The sequence below is a fragment of the Ranitomeya variabilis genome, chromosome 4 (genome assembly GCF_051348905.1).
Source record: "Ranitomeya variabilis isolate aRanVar5 chromosome 4, aRanVar5.hap1, whole genome shotgun sequence".
NCBI classification, from domain to species: domain Eukaryota; kingdom Metazoa; phylum Chordata; class Amphibia; order Anura; family Dendrobatidae; genus Ranitomeya; species Ranitomeya variabilis.
In genome coordinates this window covers 413,274,649-413,290,931 of record NC_135235.1, presented here as the reverse complement: position 1 = coordinate 413,290,931, position 16,283 = coordinate 413,274,649, and positions in this window count along the sequence as shown.

Sequence of the window (16,283 nt, the reverse complement as noted above, 5' to 3'; positions counted from 1 at the left end):
AGTAGTGAGGCAGCGCTGTAGAGTCGGGGTATGTACATGCTCAGTAGTGAGGCAGCGCTGTGGAGTCGGGGTATGTACATACTCAGTAGTGAGGCAGCGCTGTGGAGTCGGGGTATGTACATGCTCAGTAGTGAGGCAGCGCTGTGGAGTCGGGGTATGTACATGCTCAGTAGTGAGGCAGCGCTGTGGAGTCGGGGTATGTATATGCTCAGTAGTGACCAGTGTTGTGGAGTTCGAGTCAGGGAAATTGAGGAGTCGGAGGTTTGTCTTACCGACTCCACAGCCCTGACAAATACTGAGGTAAAACAAAAAACTCACGACATACTGAATGTGCACAATTGAAGTAACTCTGGGTAGGCCCCTTATTTTGTGCCTGGAACAACGGCCTCATCTGCCCCCCAGTGCATACACTACCGACTCTCCCCATAGAATTTGGAAAGCACCACATAGGAATAATGAGAAAATCTGTCTTCATTAACTGATTTCACCTATGAATTGACAGTGAAAGTGCAGTCCAGGAGACGCAGATTTCTATGATAAGATATATTACATTGCATTGTCCATAGGTTTTCCCTCTAGTGTGTTCTTCTTTTTGTGTGGCTCTAGTAGCTTACTTTGGTATTTTATTATATTATTTTAGTAATATATTTAATAAAATTCATTATATTTTACATTTGCTTTTTTTCGTTTTTTCTACACTTTATTGTATGTGGTAGTGTGTATTTAATTCTGCTTTTGACGATTTTGCTAAATAGTATTTCAAGACTGTGTTTAACAAATCTACTTATACTGTTTTCTAACAGATTGTCTGTTAGTGTAATTATGGACCTGAAAGCCAGAGAAACGTCCTGGCGGTCTAAAGCGTATAATTTATTCAAGCAAGGAGCCACACATTCTTTACAGGATGTTTTTGGTAATAAAGAAATGACTCTTAAATATAGGAATGTGCTACATAAAAAATAAAAAATTTGATGGAACAAGACCACCTTGGAAAATTATTATGAACAAAAAATAATTCCAAGGGGCCTGCGAGTTCAAACTTTTCCCTCCTTTGATCTAGAGAACACAGAGTTGATAAAAAGATGGAAAATGGCTGCAACAACTTGCTCCTTAGAGTTCATTAAGATTATCATTGAAAAGAATGCCTCTTCTCTTACTGATATTGACAAAGAAATTGAGGATTTACAGAAGATCCTTAAACAAAATCTTACTACTGAATTATTTGATCATTGTATTAAAATGATTGAAAAGGATATTGATAAATGGGAATCAGACATTAGTCAGATTAAATATAAGAAGTACCTAAAGGTACCGTCACACTCAGCGACGCTGCAGCGATATAGACAACGATCCGATCGCTGCAGCGTCGCTGTTTAGGTCGCTGGGGAGCTGTCACACAGACAGCTCTCTCCAGCGACCAACGATCAGGGGAACGACTTCGGCATCGTTGAAACTGTCTTCAACGATGCCGAAGTCCCCCTGCAGCACCCGGGTAACCAGGGTAAACATCGGGTTACTAAGTGCAGGGCCGCGCTTAGCAACCCGATATTTACCCTGGTTACCATTGTAAAAGTTAAAAAAAAACACTACATACTCACCTTCTGCTGTCTGTCACGTCCCCCGGTGTCCACAGGGTTACGCGCTGCTGCTCAGAGCTTCCTGCACTGACTGTGAGCGCCGGCAGTAGAGCACAGCGGTGACGTCACCGCTGTGCTCTGCTTTACGGCCGGCCGGCGCTGACACATTCAGTGCAGGGAAGCTACCGGTGGGGGACGTGACAGACAGCAGAAGGTGAGTATGTAGTGTTTTTTATTTACTTTTACAATGGTAACCATCGGGTTACTAAGCGCGGCCCTGCGCTTAGTAACCCGATATTTACCCTGGTTACAAGTGAACACATCGCTGGATCGGTGTCACACACACCGATCCAGCGATGACAGCGGGTGATCAGCGACGAAATAAAGTTCTGGACTTCTAGCTGATCAGCGATATCACAGCGGGATCCAGATCGCTGCTGCGTGTCAAACACAACGAGATCACTATCCAGGACGCTGCAACGTCACGGATCGTCGTCGTTCTCGCTACAAAGTCGCTTAGTGTGAAGGTACCTTTAGGGATACTAAAGATTATGAATCAGATCTAATCTTTAAATGGCAATTACCGAAGAAGAAAAAAATTAATCAACATCGTAACACTCTCTCAAGATCCAGAGATGAAGTTTCTTCTTGCTCTGAAAGTAGCATTTCTCTCAGTGATACGGAGGGACCCAGGGAGGGTTCATCACATACGAGAATGGGTACCAATTACCACAAGAAATACCCTGATATCTTCAATAAAAAAATTCCCAATTACAACAAAAAAAACAGATAAAATGAAGGTAGTGAATCTTTCCAAACATCTCCTGACTGGTCCTCAAATTGAGGTCCTAGAAAAAGGTTTAACCTTCTCTCCAGGGCCGTATTTAGGGTTTCTGCTGCCCTAGGCACTTTTAGTGCTGCCTCCCCCTTTGGTGAGTATGACACTATCGGCAGTGACTTGAGCAAGAATCGCTGATGTGAAAGTTGCCTTTTGCAGCAGATCCGTCAGTTTTTCTGCATGTGCCCCGTAACGGATCACTTACAGCAACACTGCGTTCGGCCTCATTCATTCCCTATGGGATTTGCGGCACTTGCCATGATCTGGCAAATGCGGTACCATACCTCCCAACTTTTGAAGAAGGGAAGGAGGTATAAAGTGTGCGTCGCGACAAATTTTAGGCCACGCCTCTGACCACACCCATTTCACAACTAGTCACACCCATATCCACGTCCCAACCACAGCCATTTAGCACTGCTGATCACACTGTTTTATATACAATAATTATAAACAAAACAATATGGCCACAGTGCTCCATACTGTATAATGGCCACACACAGTTCTCCATACTGTATAATGACCCCCCTCCTGTATGCATGGCTCATATTCCCCCCTGTATGCATGGCTCATATTCCCCCCCGTATGCATGGCTCATATCCCCCCCCTGTATGCATGGCTCATACTCCCCCCCCCCCCCCTGTATGCATGGCTCATACTCCCCCACCCCCCCCACCCCCCTGTATGCATGGCTCATATTCACCCCCCCCTGTATGCATGGCTCATATTCCACCTCCTGTTATGATCCTTAGTGGTTGAGGATCACAAATTACTCCAGCTAAGTAACAAACATAGGACAAGCTCTAGGGAGGTGGTAAACTGGACTGACCGCAAATCTGAACCTATCCAAACACACTAGAAGTAGCCGGTGAACGTGTCTAAAATCCTAGACGTCTCGAGCCAGCCTGAGGAACTAACTACCCCTAGAGAGAGAGAAAGACCTCACTTGCCTCCAGAGAAATAATCCCCAAAGATATAGAAGCCCCCAACAAATAATAACGGTGAGGTAAGAGGAAGGCACATACACAGGGGTGAAAGCAGATTCAGCAAATGAGGCCCACTAATACTAGATAGCAGAAAATAGAAAAGGGGTCTGTGCGGTCAGTAAAAAACCCTTACAAAATATCCACACTGAGATTTCCAGAACCCCCGGACCAACTAACGGTGTGGGGGGAGAAACTCAGTCCCCTAGAGCAACCAGCAAGCGAGGGAATCACATTTTAGCAAGCTGGACAAGAAACATGATGAATGCTGATAATCAAAAAATTAACAAACAAAAACTTAGCTTGTCTTGGAGAGACTGGGAGCAAGGTAGTCACAAGGAATCTGAAGAGCACTGAATACATTGATAGCAGGCAAGGAACTGAGTATCCAGGTGAGCTAAATAGGAAACCAGCCAAGGATAACGAACCAGCTGATGCTGCCAACCTGCAGAAAGACAACACTACACAGTACCGCTTGTGACCACTAGAGGGAGCCCAAAAATAGAGTTCACAACAGTACCCCCCCCCTTGAGGAGGGGTCACCGAACCCTCATCAAGACCCCCAGGGCGATCAGGATGAGCCGCGTGGAAGGCACGAACCAAATCGGCCGCATGAACATCAGAGGCGACAACCCAGGAATTATCTTCCTGACCATAGCCCTTCCACTTAACCAAATACTGAAGCCTCCGTCTAGAGATACGAGAATCCAAAATCTTCTCCACCACGTACTCCAATTCGCCCTCGACCAGCACCGGAGCAGGAGGCTCAACAGAAGGAACCACAGGTACCACATACCTCCGCAACAAAGACCTATGGAACACATTATGAATGGCAAACGATGCTGGGAGATCCAAACGAAAAGACACCGGGTTAAGGATTTCCAAGATCTTATAAGGACCGATGAAGCGAGTCTTGAATTTAGGAGAGGAGACTTTCATAGGAACATACCGAGAAGACAGCCACACCAAATCCCCAACACGAAGTCGGGGACCCACACCGCGGCGGCGGTTGGCAAAGCGCTGAGCCTTCTCCTGTGACAACCTCAAATTGTCCACCACATGGTTCCAAATCTGCTGCAACCTATCCACCACAGAATCCACCCCAGGACAGTCAGAAGGCTCAACCTGACCCGAGGAAAAACGAGGATGGAAACCAGAATTGCAGAAAAAAGGCGAAACCAAAGTAGCAGAACTAGCCCGATTATTAAGGGCAAACTCGGCCAATGGCAAAAAAGTCACCCAATCATCCTGATCAGCAGAAACAAAACATCTCAAATAAGTTTCCAACGTCTGATTAGTTCGCTCGGTTTGGCCATTAGTCTGAGGATGGAAGGCCGACGAAAAAGACAAATCAATGCCCATCTTAGCACAAAAAGTCCGCCAAAACCTGGACACAAACTGGGATCCTCTATCAGACACAATATTTTCAGGAATGCCGTGCAAGCGAACCACATTCTGAAAAAATAGAGGAACCAAATCGGAGGAAGAAGGCAATTTAGGCAAGGGCACCAAATGGACCATCTTGGAAAAACGATCACACACCACCCAGATGACAGACATTTTCTGAGATACTGGAAGATCCGAAATAAAATCCATGGAAATGTGCGTCCAAGGCCTCTTCGGAACAGGCAAAGGCAAAAGCAAACCGCTGGCACGAGAACAGCAAGGCTTAGCCCGAGCACAAATCCCACAAGACTGCACAAAGGAACGCACATCCCGCGACAAGGAAGGCCACCAGAAGGACCTAGCCACCAAATCTCTGGTACCAAAAATCCCAGGATGACCCGCCAACACCGAAGAATGGACCTCGGAAATAACTCTGCTGGTCCATCTATCCGGGACAAACAGTCTCTCTGGTGGACAACGGTCAGGTCTATCCGCCTGAAATTTCTGCAGCACTCGTCGCAAATCTGGGGAAATGGCAGACAAAATCACTCCCTCTCTGAGAATACCAGCCGGCTCAGAAACTCCCGGAGAGTCAGGCACAAAACTCCTAGAAAGTGCATCAGCTTTCACGTTCTTCGAACCAGGCAGGTATGAGACCACGAAGTTGAAACGGGAGAAAAACAACGACCAACGAGCCTGTCTAGGATTCAGGCGCTTGGCAGATTCAAGATAAATCAGATTTTTGTGATCAGTCAAGACCACCACACGATGTTTAGCTCCTTCGAGCCAATGTCGCCACTCCTCAAATGCCCACTTCATAGCCAACAACTCCCGATTACCAACATCATAATTCCGCTCGGCAGGCGAAAACTTTCTTGAAAAGAAAGCACATGGCTTCATCACAGAGCCATCAGAGCTTCTCTGCGACAAAACAGCCCCTGCTCCAATCTCAGAAGCATCAACCTCGACCTGGAAGGGGAGAGAGACATCTGGCTGACATAAGACTAGAGCTGAAGAAAACCGGTGCTTCAGCTCCCGAAAGGCCTCCACGGCCGCAGGAGACCAATTAGTCACATCAGAACCCTTCTTGGTCAAATCCGTCAAAGGTTTAACCACGCTAGAAAAATTAGCGATGAAACGACGGTAAAAATTAGCAAAACCCAAGAACTTCTGAAGACTCTTAACAGACGTGGGCTGAGTCCAGTCATGAATAGCCTGGACCTTGACTGGGTCCATCTCCACAGTAGAAGGAGAAAAAATAAAACCCAAAAAGGAGACCTTCTGTACTCAGAAGAGACATTTTGAGCCCTTCACAAATAAAGCATTAGCACGCAAGACCTGAAACACCATCCTGACCTGCTTCACATGGGACTCCCAATCATCAGAAAAGACCAAAATGTCATCCAGATAAACAATCATAAATTTATCCAGATATTCTCGGAAGATGTCATGCATGAAGGACTGAAACACAGAAGGAGCATTAGAAAGTCCAAAAGGCATCACCAAGTACTCAAAATGGCCTTCGGGCGTATTAAATGCTGTTTTCCATTCATCTCCCTGCTTATTGCGCACAAGGTTATACGCACCACGGAGATCTATCTTGGTGAACCAACTGGCACCCTTAATCCGAGCAAACAAATCAGACAATAGTGGTAAAGGATACTGAAATTTGACTGTGATTTTATTCAGAAGACGATAATCTATACAAGGTCTCAAAGAACCGTCCTTCTTGGCCACAAAAAAAAATCCTGCACCAAGAGGGGAAGAGGATGGGCGAATATGTCCCTTCTCCAAAGACTCCTTTATATAACTCCGCATCGCGGCATGCTCTGGTATAGACAAATTAAAAAGTCGTCCCTTAGGAAATTTACTACCAGGAATTAAATTTATAGCACAGTCACAATCCCTATGAGGGGGCAGGGCACTGGACCTGGGCTCATCAAATACATCCTGGTAGTCAGACAAAAACTCAGGGACCTCAGAAGGAGTGGAAGAAGCAATAGACACCAACGGAGTATCGCCATGAATTCCCTGACAACCCCAACTTGACACAGACATAGCTTTCCAATCTAAAACTGGATTATGAGCCTGCAGCCATGGCAGACCCAAAACGACAACATCATGCAAATTATACAAAACAAGAAAGCGAATCACCTCCTGATGTACGGGAGTCATGCACATGGTCATTTGCGTCCAATACTGAGGCTTATTCTCAGCCAATGGCGTACCATCAATTCCCCTCAGAGGAATAGGAAATTCCAAAGGCTCCAGGACAAAACCACAGCGCCTGGCAAACGACAAATCCATCAGATTCAGGGCAGCACCCGAATCCACAAAAGCCATAACCGGGTAGGACGACAAAGAACAAATCAAAGTAACAGACAAAATAAATTTAGGCTGTATAGTACCAATGGTGACAGGTTTAGTGAATTTTTTTAAGCATTTAGAGCATGCTGAGATAACATGAGTAGAATCACCACAGTAAAAGCACAACCCATTTTGACGTCTATGACTTTGTCGCTCAATTCTGGTCAGAGTTCGGTCACATTGCATAGACTCAGGTCTCTGTTCAGAAAATACCGCCAAAGGATGAGCAGATTTGCGCTCCCGCAAACGCCGATCAACCTGAATGGCTAAAGCCATAGAATCACTCAGACTTGTAGGGGTGGGAAACCCCACCATAACATTCTTAACGGCCTCAGAAAGACCTTCTCTGAAATTTGCAGCCAGGGCACACTCATTCCATTGAGTAAGCACCGACCATTTCCGAAATTTTTGACAATACACCTCTGCTTCATCCTGACCTTGAGAGATAGCCAGCAACGCTTTTTCTGCCTGATTCTCAAGATTAGGCTCCTCATAAAGCAGTCCAAGAGCCAGAAAAAATGCATCTACATTAAGCAATGCAGGATCTCCTGGCGCCAGAGAGAAAGCCCAAACTTGAGGGTCGCCACGCAACAAGGAGATAACAATTTTAACTTGCTGAGCGGAATCACCAGAGGAACGAGGTCTCAGAGATAGAAATAACTTACAATTATTCTTAAAATTTAGAAACCTAGATCTATCTCCAGAAAACAACTCAGGAATGGGTATCTTTGGTTCTGACATAGGGCTATGAATAACAAAATCCTGAATACTTTGCACCCGTGCAGTAAGATGATCCACACTAGAAGTCAGAGTCTGAACATTCATGTCTGCAGCTGAGCTCAAAACCACCCAGAGTTCAAGGGAATGAAAGAAGCTAAACAGACTGCAGCAAAGGAAAAGCAGGAGGAGAAAAAAAAATGTACTCAGGTCTTCTTTTTATCCCACTTCTGCGATGCATTAAACACTTTATGGCCTGCTATACTGTTATGATCCTTAGTGGTTGAGGATCACAAATTACTCCAGCTAAGTAACAAACATAGGACAAGCTCTAGGGAGGTGGTAAACTGGACTGACCGCAAATCTGAACCTATCCAAACACACTAGAAGTAGCCGGTGAACGTGTCTAAAATCCTAGACGTCTCGAGCCAGCCTGAGGAACTAACTACCCCTAGAGAGAGAGAAAGACCTCACTTGCCTCCAGAGAAATAATCCCCAAAGATATAGAAGCCCCCAACAAATAATAACGGTGAGGTAAGAGGAAGGCACATACACAGGGGTGAAAGCAGATTCAGCAAATGAGGCCCACTAATACTAGATAGCAGAAAATAGAAAAGGGGTCTGTGCGGTCAGTAAAAAACCCTTACAAAATATCCACACTGAGATTTCCAGAACCCCCGGACCAACTAACGGTGTGGGGGGAGAAACTCAGTCCCCTAGAGCAACCAGCAAGCGAGGGAATCACATTTTAGGAAGCTGGACAAGAAACATGATGAATGCTGATAATCAAAAAATGAACAAACAAAAACTTAGCTCGTCTTGGAGAGACTGGGAGCAAGGTAGTCACAAGGAATCTGAAGAGCACTGAATACATTGATAGCAGGCAAGGAACTGAGTATCCAGGTGAGCTAAATAGGAAACCAGCCAAGGATAACGAACCAGCTGATGCTGCCAACCTGCAGAAAGACAACACTACACAGTACCGCTTGTGACCACTAGAGGGAGCCCAAAAATAGAGTTCACAACAACCTCCCCCCTGTATGCATGGCTCATCTCTCCACCCCTCCCTGTAAGCATGGCTCTTCTCTCTTCTCCCCCTGTATGCATGGCTCATAATTCCCCCCCTGTATGCATGGCTGATGGCTCATATTCCCCCGTATGTATGGCTCATAATTCCCCCCCCCCTGTATGTATGGCTGATGGCTCATATTCCCTCGTATGCATGGCTCATAATTCCCCCGCCCCTGTATATATGGCTGATGGCTCATATTCCCCCGTATGCATGGCTCATAATTCCCCCCCCCTGTATGTATGGCTAATATTCCCCTGTATGCATGGCTCATAACTCCCCCCCCCCCCTGTATGCATGGCTGATGGCTCATAATTCCCCCCCCCCGTATGCATGGCTGATGGCTCATATTCCCCTGTATGCATGGCTCATAATTCCCCCCCCCATATGCATGGCTGATGGCTCATATTCCCCTGTATGCATGGCTCATAATTTCCCCCCCCCCCGGAATGCATGGCTGATGGCTCATAATTCCCCCCCCCCCGTATGCAAGGCTCATAATTCCCCTCCTCCCTGTATGCATGGCTGATGGCTCATAATTCCCCCCCCTGTATGCATGGCTGATGGCTCATATTCCCCTGTATGCATGGCTCATAATCCCCCCCCCATATGCATGGCTGATGGCTCATACTCCCCGGTATGCATGGCTCATCTCTCCACCCCCTCCCCCGCTCCTTCTCCCATCTTGCATGGCTCGGGTGGCTTACCTTCCTCCTTCATCCCCCTGCCCCCCCGTCCCTCATACTCACCTGTCGGCTGTCCCACACACCGCGCGGCTGCGCCGACATCCTCCCTCTGGCTCTGTCCCGCCGCAGCGCCTTCTTCCTGAGTGAGCGGTCATGTGGTACCGCTGATTAAGGTCATGAATATGCGCATATTCATGGCCTTAATGAGCGGTACCACGTGACCGCTCACTCAGGACGAGCTACAGACGCTGAGACCAGGCATCGCTGGAGCAGGGTGAGTATCGTCTTCAAGGAGGGTGGGTGGGACTCGGAGGCGGGCGGGGGTGGGAGGTGGGGGGCGGGGCGGTCTGTCGCGTTTGTGACCCGGGACTAAAAAAAAAACAAAAAACAACAAACCTTGCTCAGGTGCCGCCCCCCCGCAATGTCGCCGCCCTAGGCACGTGCCCTCGAGTGCCTAGTGGCAAATACGGCCCTGCTTCTCTCCTTCCTCTTATTTAGATAAATTTAAAGCCGTGAAAGATATACATCTGTTTGCGAGAAAATTAATTCTGCAGAAATTACATTTCAAAACGGAGGGAGTTGATGTGTCCATGTCTGATTTAGAGAGAGATGGTGGACAAAGACGTGAGCACTGCTATGGAGGTGCACGGGTAGGTTCCCACACCTTAAGACCATATATGTAAATAAACCCGGCACTCAACTTAATGCTAGTAGCTTGAGTATTTATTATGTAGAACCAACAAAACGTTTCGGTCTCATGCGACCTTCTTCAGTGAACTGAAGAAGGTCGCATGAGACCGAAACGTTTTGTTGGTTCTACATAATAAATACTCAAGCTACTAGCATTAAGTTGAGTGCCGGGTTTATTTACATATATGATTTAGAGAGAGAGACCCTACGGGATCTGGAGAGTTTGGAGGAAGAGAATTTACTTAGTACTGGAGGTAGGTTTCCCAACCATCTCATACATAAATCTAAGACCTTTCCTCCTTTAAGTACCTGTGCATCTGTTGAGGTATTCACAAGATTGGCCATAAAAGATATTGAAACTTTGCCAGATAGTCCAAAATGGGTATCCAATCTTAATAACGAAGAAAGGAAAGCCATCACTGAACTTCAGAATTTGTTTGATGTTGTTATAAAACCGGCCTTGTCATTTGACCTAATGATATGTATAAAGAGCAAGCCTATAAAATCCTAGGCAATGCTCAGGAATATCGCCAACTCACACATAATCCATTGTTGCGTTTTCAGGATGACCTTATTTGCATCTTGGAGAAGGCATATGATGATTCCATCATACCAAAAAGGGTGGTAGATTATATCAAGAAATTACATCCCCGTCTCCCAACTCTTTATTTATTACCCAAGCTGCATAAGAATGCTCAGAAGCCACCAGGGAGACCCATCGTGTCTGGCAATGGTGGTTTATGAGAAGTTATTGGTAACATCGTTAATCACTATTTGAAACCCATTGTCAGCACACTTCCGTCTTTTATACAGGATACATCGGCAGCTCTTAGACGTATTAACCATATACAACTTGAGGACTGGTCCTTTATGGTTACTGCTGACATAGAATCTTTGTATTCTTTTATTAGACATGTCGATGGTCTGATGGCGGTTTCATTGTTCTTGGAGGAGAGTGGTTTGGATAAACCCTTGGCCCAGCTGATTTTGGATTTACTTCATTTTGTTTTAGAACACGTTTTTACTTTTGACCAAAAATTTTTTTTACAAAGACAAGGCACGCGATGGGGGCCACTTGTGCCCCATCGTATGCCAATCTTTTTCTAGGTGCTTGGGAATGAGAAATTTTTATCAACAACCCTCCAGATGGCATTGAACATGTGCAAGGTTGGATTCGATTTATCGATGATGTTTGGTTTGTTTGGGAGGGAACCTCAGAACAACTCATCTCCTTTATGCATAAATTGAATTGTAATGACCTAAATATAAAATTAACTTATAAAATGGGTCGAAAATTGGATTTTTTAGATCTACAAATTTCCACCCTTGCAGATGGCACTATTGTAACTGTCTTCCGAAAACCCACTGCCACAAACTCTCTTCTGCATGCATCCTCGGCACATCACAACTCCACCATAAATGGAATACCAATTGGACAGTTTATGAGGATCCGCAAAATATGCACAGAAGAGAATGACTTTCTGGATCAAGCATCTGATCTATCTAGACGTTTTGAGGAGAGGGGTTATAGTAAGAGACAAATAAAAAGAGGTTTTACCAGAGCTCTTTCCAGGTCACGTGATGAATTGTTATATGGTCAGAGAGAAAAACAAACTGAAATTAAACAACCAATTAGGATGATAATGGATTACAATGGATAATGGATTACAACAAACAGTGGAATGAGGTGTCCTCTATTTTGAAGAGGCATTGGCATGTCCTTCAAACGGATTCTTTGTTAAAAAAGATCTTACCGGACCAACCAGCTATTGTTGCGAGACGCTCAAACAATTTGAGGGACTTGCTGGTGCGGAGCCATTTTAGATCCCAGCCAGTTAGACCAATGTCTTCTCCTAAAGGCTTTTTTCCTTGCGGCAGCTGCAAAGCATGCAGCAATCTAGTTAAAAGTAGATCTTTTTGTAATCATAACGGTACCAGAGATTATGAAATCCGTAGAACTCTCAACTGTGCCTCTATTTATCATGCAGAGTGTCCCTGTGGTAAGGTCTATATAGGCCTTACCATGAGGGAACTTAAAATCCGCACTCGAGAACATGTCAGAGATATTGAAAAATCGGGCACCATTGAGGACATCTCTACGTTGAAAACGCTGCCTAGGCATTTCAAAGCCTTCCACAACAGCAATCCCAGAGGTCTCAAGATCAAAGCCATTGATCAGATTCTCTTGGGAATAAGACTTGGGTAAATCCTTGGCTCAACTAGAGAGCCGATGGATTTACAGACTGGGTACCATGGCTCCCCAAGGCCTAAATGAGAATTTGGGCTTCAGTGCTTTTCTCTAGAAATTAAAAATAATAAGAAAATTAAAAATTAACAATAATGATATAAGAATTAATAATAAAGAGTTCAAAAAGGTGTCTTTTCTAATGTATTGTATACTCCGAGTACCCCTTCTTTTGATAATATCACATTCCTATTAAATTATCTGTAGACATCCTGTTTTTATATGTTTTTACATGGTTTTAATTGTGTATTTTTGTGTTGTCTCACACTTTCCATTTTTATTTTTTGATTTAGTGTTTATATTGGAGGTTCTTCTAATCTACACAGTAACATACTTCCTTCATGCATCCTTTGAAGAAAACTGAATATCATCATCCATATCTCGAAGATTTTATTTTTATATTATTATTATTATTATTATTATTATTTGTTTGTTTGGTCTTTATTTTCATTATTATTATATATTTTTTTCATATTCATATATGTTTGAATATATTATTATTATTTATTTATATTGTACAGTATTTATTTATTTGGTGATTTATTTTTGTATATTCACATGTATTTGTTATTTATATATTGTACTTGTATACATTTGGATAATTATGGTTATAAAATTATGAAAAAATATATACCAATAGACATATATTATATTTCATCTTATGATGATAATTCATTTGGGGTGTTTTCATATCAGCACATTAGGAGGTTACTTATATGACTGCATATCAATTTCATATCTTAATATTTAATCATGATTTCACGTATTATTTATTTCATTACTTTATTATTAATTAATATTTAATCATGATTTCACGTATTATTTATTTTATTACTTTATTATTTATATTACTTTTTATGTTTATGTTCACTTTTTCACATATACATTCTTATTTCTATTTTTCATAAATATTTTTTATTATTTTCGTTCCTTATCTCAAATATTCATATTAGGTAGGCTCCTTATTTCCACTTATTTATTTATTTGTTTATTTATTTTCATTATTTAGCCCTTTTTTTTCATATTCATTCAGTATAAAATTGATCACATTCTTTTCACTTATATTCAACAACTCCCCTTTTCTTTGCTACAATTCTTTCGTCCTGTTTTCTTTTCATTGAAGGGAGGTGCGCTTCCACTCTGAGTCAGCCGTGACTTCCGGTCCTGCGCAGACGGTTCTTCATGCGTTTCTGCTTGCGTTCCAGCGCGGAGTCCGGAAGTCACTTACTCACTGCCCGGCTAGACAATTACTAGTGTGGAAGCGCCCACTTCACCCACCAATGAAATCTGTAGTTTCACTTTCAACCTCCGGTATTTATACACTCTTCGATGCCATGTAAAGCTACGCCCCCATAGAGGAAGCATTTAGCGAAACGGCGCTGTTGGGGTGGGAACACACATGCCTCTGAGACCTGTTACATTTATTATTCAGGTATGATTATGTTTTGCCTTAACCCTTTATTCAGTGGTCATGTCTGCGGTCTTTACTATATGTAACACATTTGTGCTGAAACTTTAGACCGGTTTTTGCAGACTGCAGGTCCACATATATTCCATATATTGATGCATATGTAATTCATTATTAATTTTTTTGCACAGCACATGAAGCACTTTCATACAGGAGGGCACTGCATTATACAATCTTTGCATGTTCATAGATAGGACCCTCAGTAATCTTTTTGGAGCAATTACATGTGTTTTAATATTTATTCGGAGCACTTTCTATGTATGTATATGCATTTTTCTGTTTGCACTTTGCACTAGGCACTTTTTGTTAGTATTGTTATCTATTGCCATCTTGTAGCATCTCTTACATAGAGGCTATATTATCTTCATTTATTCATTTATGTATAGGTGCTTATGGTGTGCTTTTATGCATTTTGGCAAAATCCTTAATCATCATTGTGATATTAATAATTATTTTGGGCATTGTCCATAGGTTTTCCCTCTAGTGTGTTCTTCTTTTTGTGTGGCTCTAGTAGCTTACTTTGGTATTTTATTATTATTTTAGTAATATATTTAATAAAATTCATTATATTTTACATTTGCTTTTTTTCGTCTTTTCTACACTTTATTGTAAGTGGTAGTGTGTATTTAATTTAGATATATTACAGTTGCTTATTTTCAAGTGTACTAATGATTTTTTAAATAATAATTACAGTAAGACAGTTACTATTGAAGCCACACATCATAGATCGCTGATACCAGGGATAGCGTGTGGCGGTGCCCATGGGTGTCCAGAAATAGATTGATAGGTGCCATCTGTCTTTTGCTTTTCCTAAGGGTATGTTCACACGTTCCTGATTTCAATCCTTTTTTTTGAGGACTAAAACCGCAGCTCTTGGCAGAAAACGCAGGTGCGTTTTTGGTGCGTTTTTGGTGCGTTTTTGATGCGGTTTTTGATGCTTTTTTTATGCAGTTTTCTCTGCAGATTGTCTGTGTTTGACACAAATAAAGCTTAACTGCAGTGGGGGAAAAAAAAAAAGAAATGATGTCATTTCCTTGTCCAACCCTTTTCTTCTTCCATCCTCCATTTTGGGACTAAACACCAAAATGAGTGGACGTGTTTTGAATGACAGCGCTCCGCAGAGTGCTGAGCGTAGGCCAGATCACAGCCCGCGGATCCAGCTCTATCAAGCTATTTAAGTCTACGTTCACATTTGCGGTCTGCGCCGCAGCGTCGGGCGCCGCAGCATGCGTCATGCGCCCCTATATTTAACATGGGGGCGCATGGACATGCGTCGCACTTGCGTTTTGCGCCGCATGCGTCACTGCAGCGCACGCATCCGGGCGCAGAGGACACAGCAAGTTGCATTTTTGCTGCGTCCAAAATCAATCAAAAAAAGGACGCATGCGGCGCAAAACGCAGCGTTGTGCATGCGTTTTGCTGCGTTTTTGTTTGCGCTGTGTGTTGCGGCGCCGACGCTGCGGCGCACAACGCAACTGTGAACATAGCCTAAGTGCCACGTATTTAAGTGCCACGTATTTCAGTGCCACGTATTTCAGTGCCACGTATTTCAGTGCCACGTGAACATAGCCTAAGTGCCACGTATTTAAGTGCCACGTATTTCAGTGTCACGTATTTAAGTGCCACGTATCACGTATTTAAGCGCCACGTATTTAACTGCCACGTATTTAACTGCCACGTATTTAAGTGCCACGTATCACGTATTTAAGTGTCACGTATTTCAGTGCCACGTATTTAAGTGCCGCGTATTTAACTGCCACGTATTTCAGTGCCACGTATCACATATTTAAGTGCCACGTATCACGTATTTAAGTGCCACGTATTTCAGTGCCACGTATTTAACTGCCACGTATTTCAGTGCCACGTATCACGTATTAAAGTGCCACGTATTTAAGTGCCACGTATCACGTATTTCAGTGCCACGTATCACGTATTTAAGTGCCACGTATTTAACTGCCACGTATCACGTATTTCAGTGCCACGTATCACGTATTTAAGTGCCACGTATTTAAGTGCCACGTATCACGTATTTCAGTGCCACGTATCACGTATTTAAGTGCCACGTATTTAAGTGCCACGTATTTCAGTGCCACGTATCACGTATTTCAGTGCCACGTATCACGTATTTCAGTGCCACGTATCACGTATTTAAGTGCCACGTATTTAACTGCCACGTATTTCAGTGCCACGTATCACGTATTTCAGTGCCATGTATCACGTATTTCAGTGCCACGTATCACGTATTTAAGTGCCACGTATT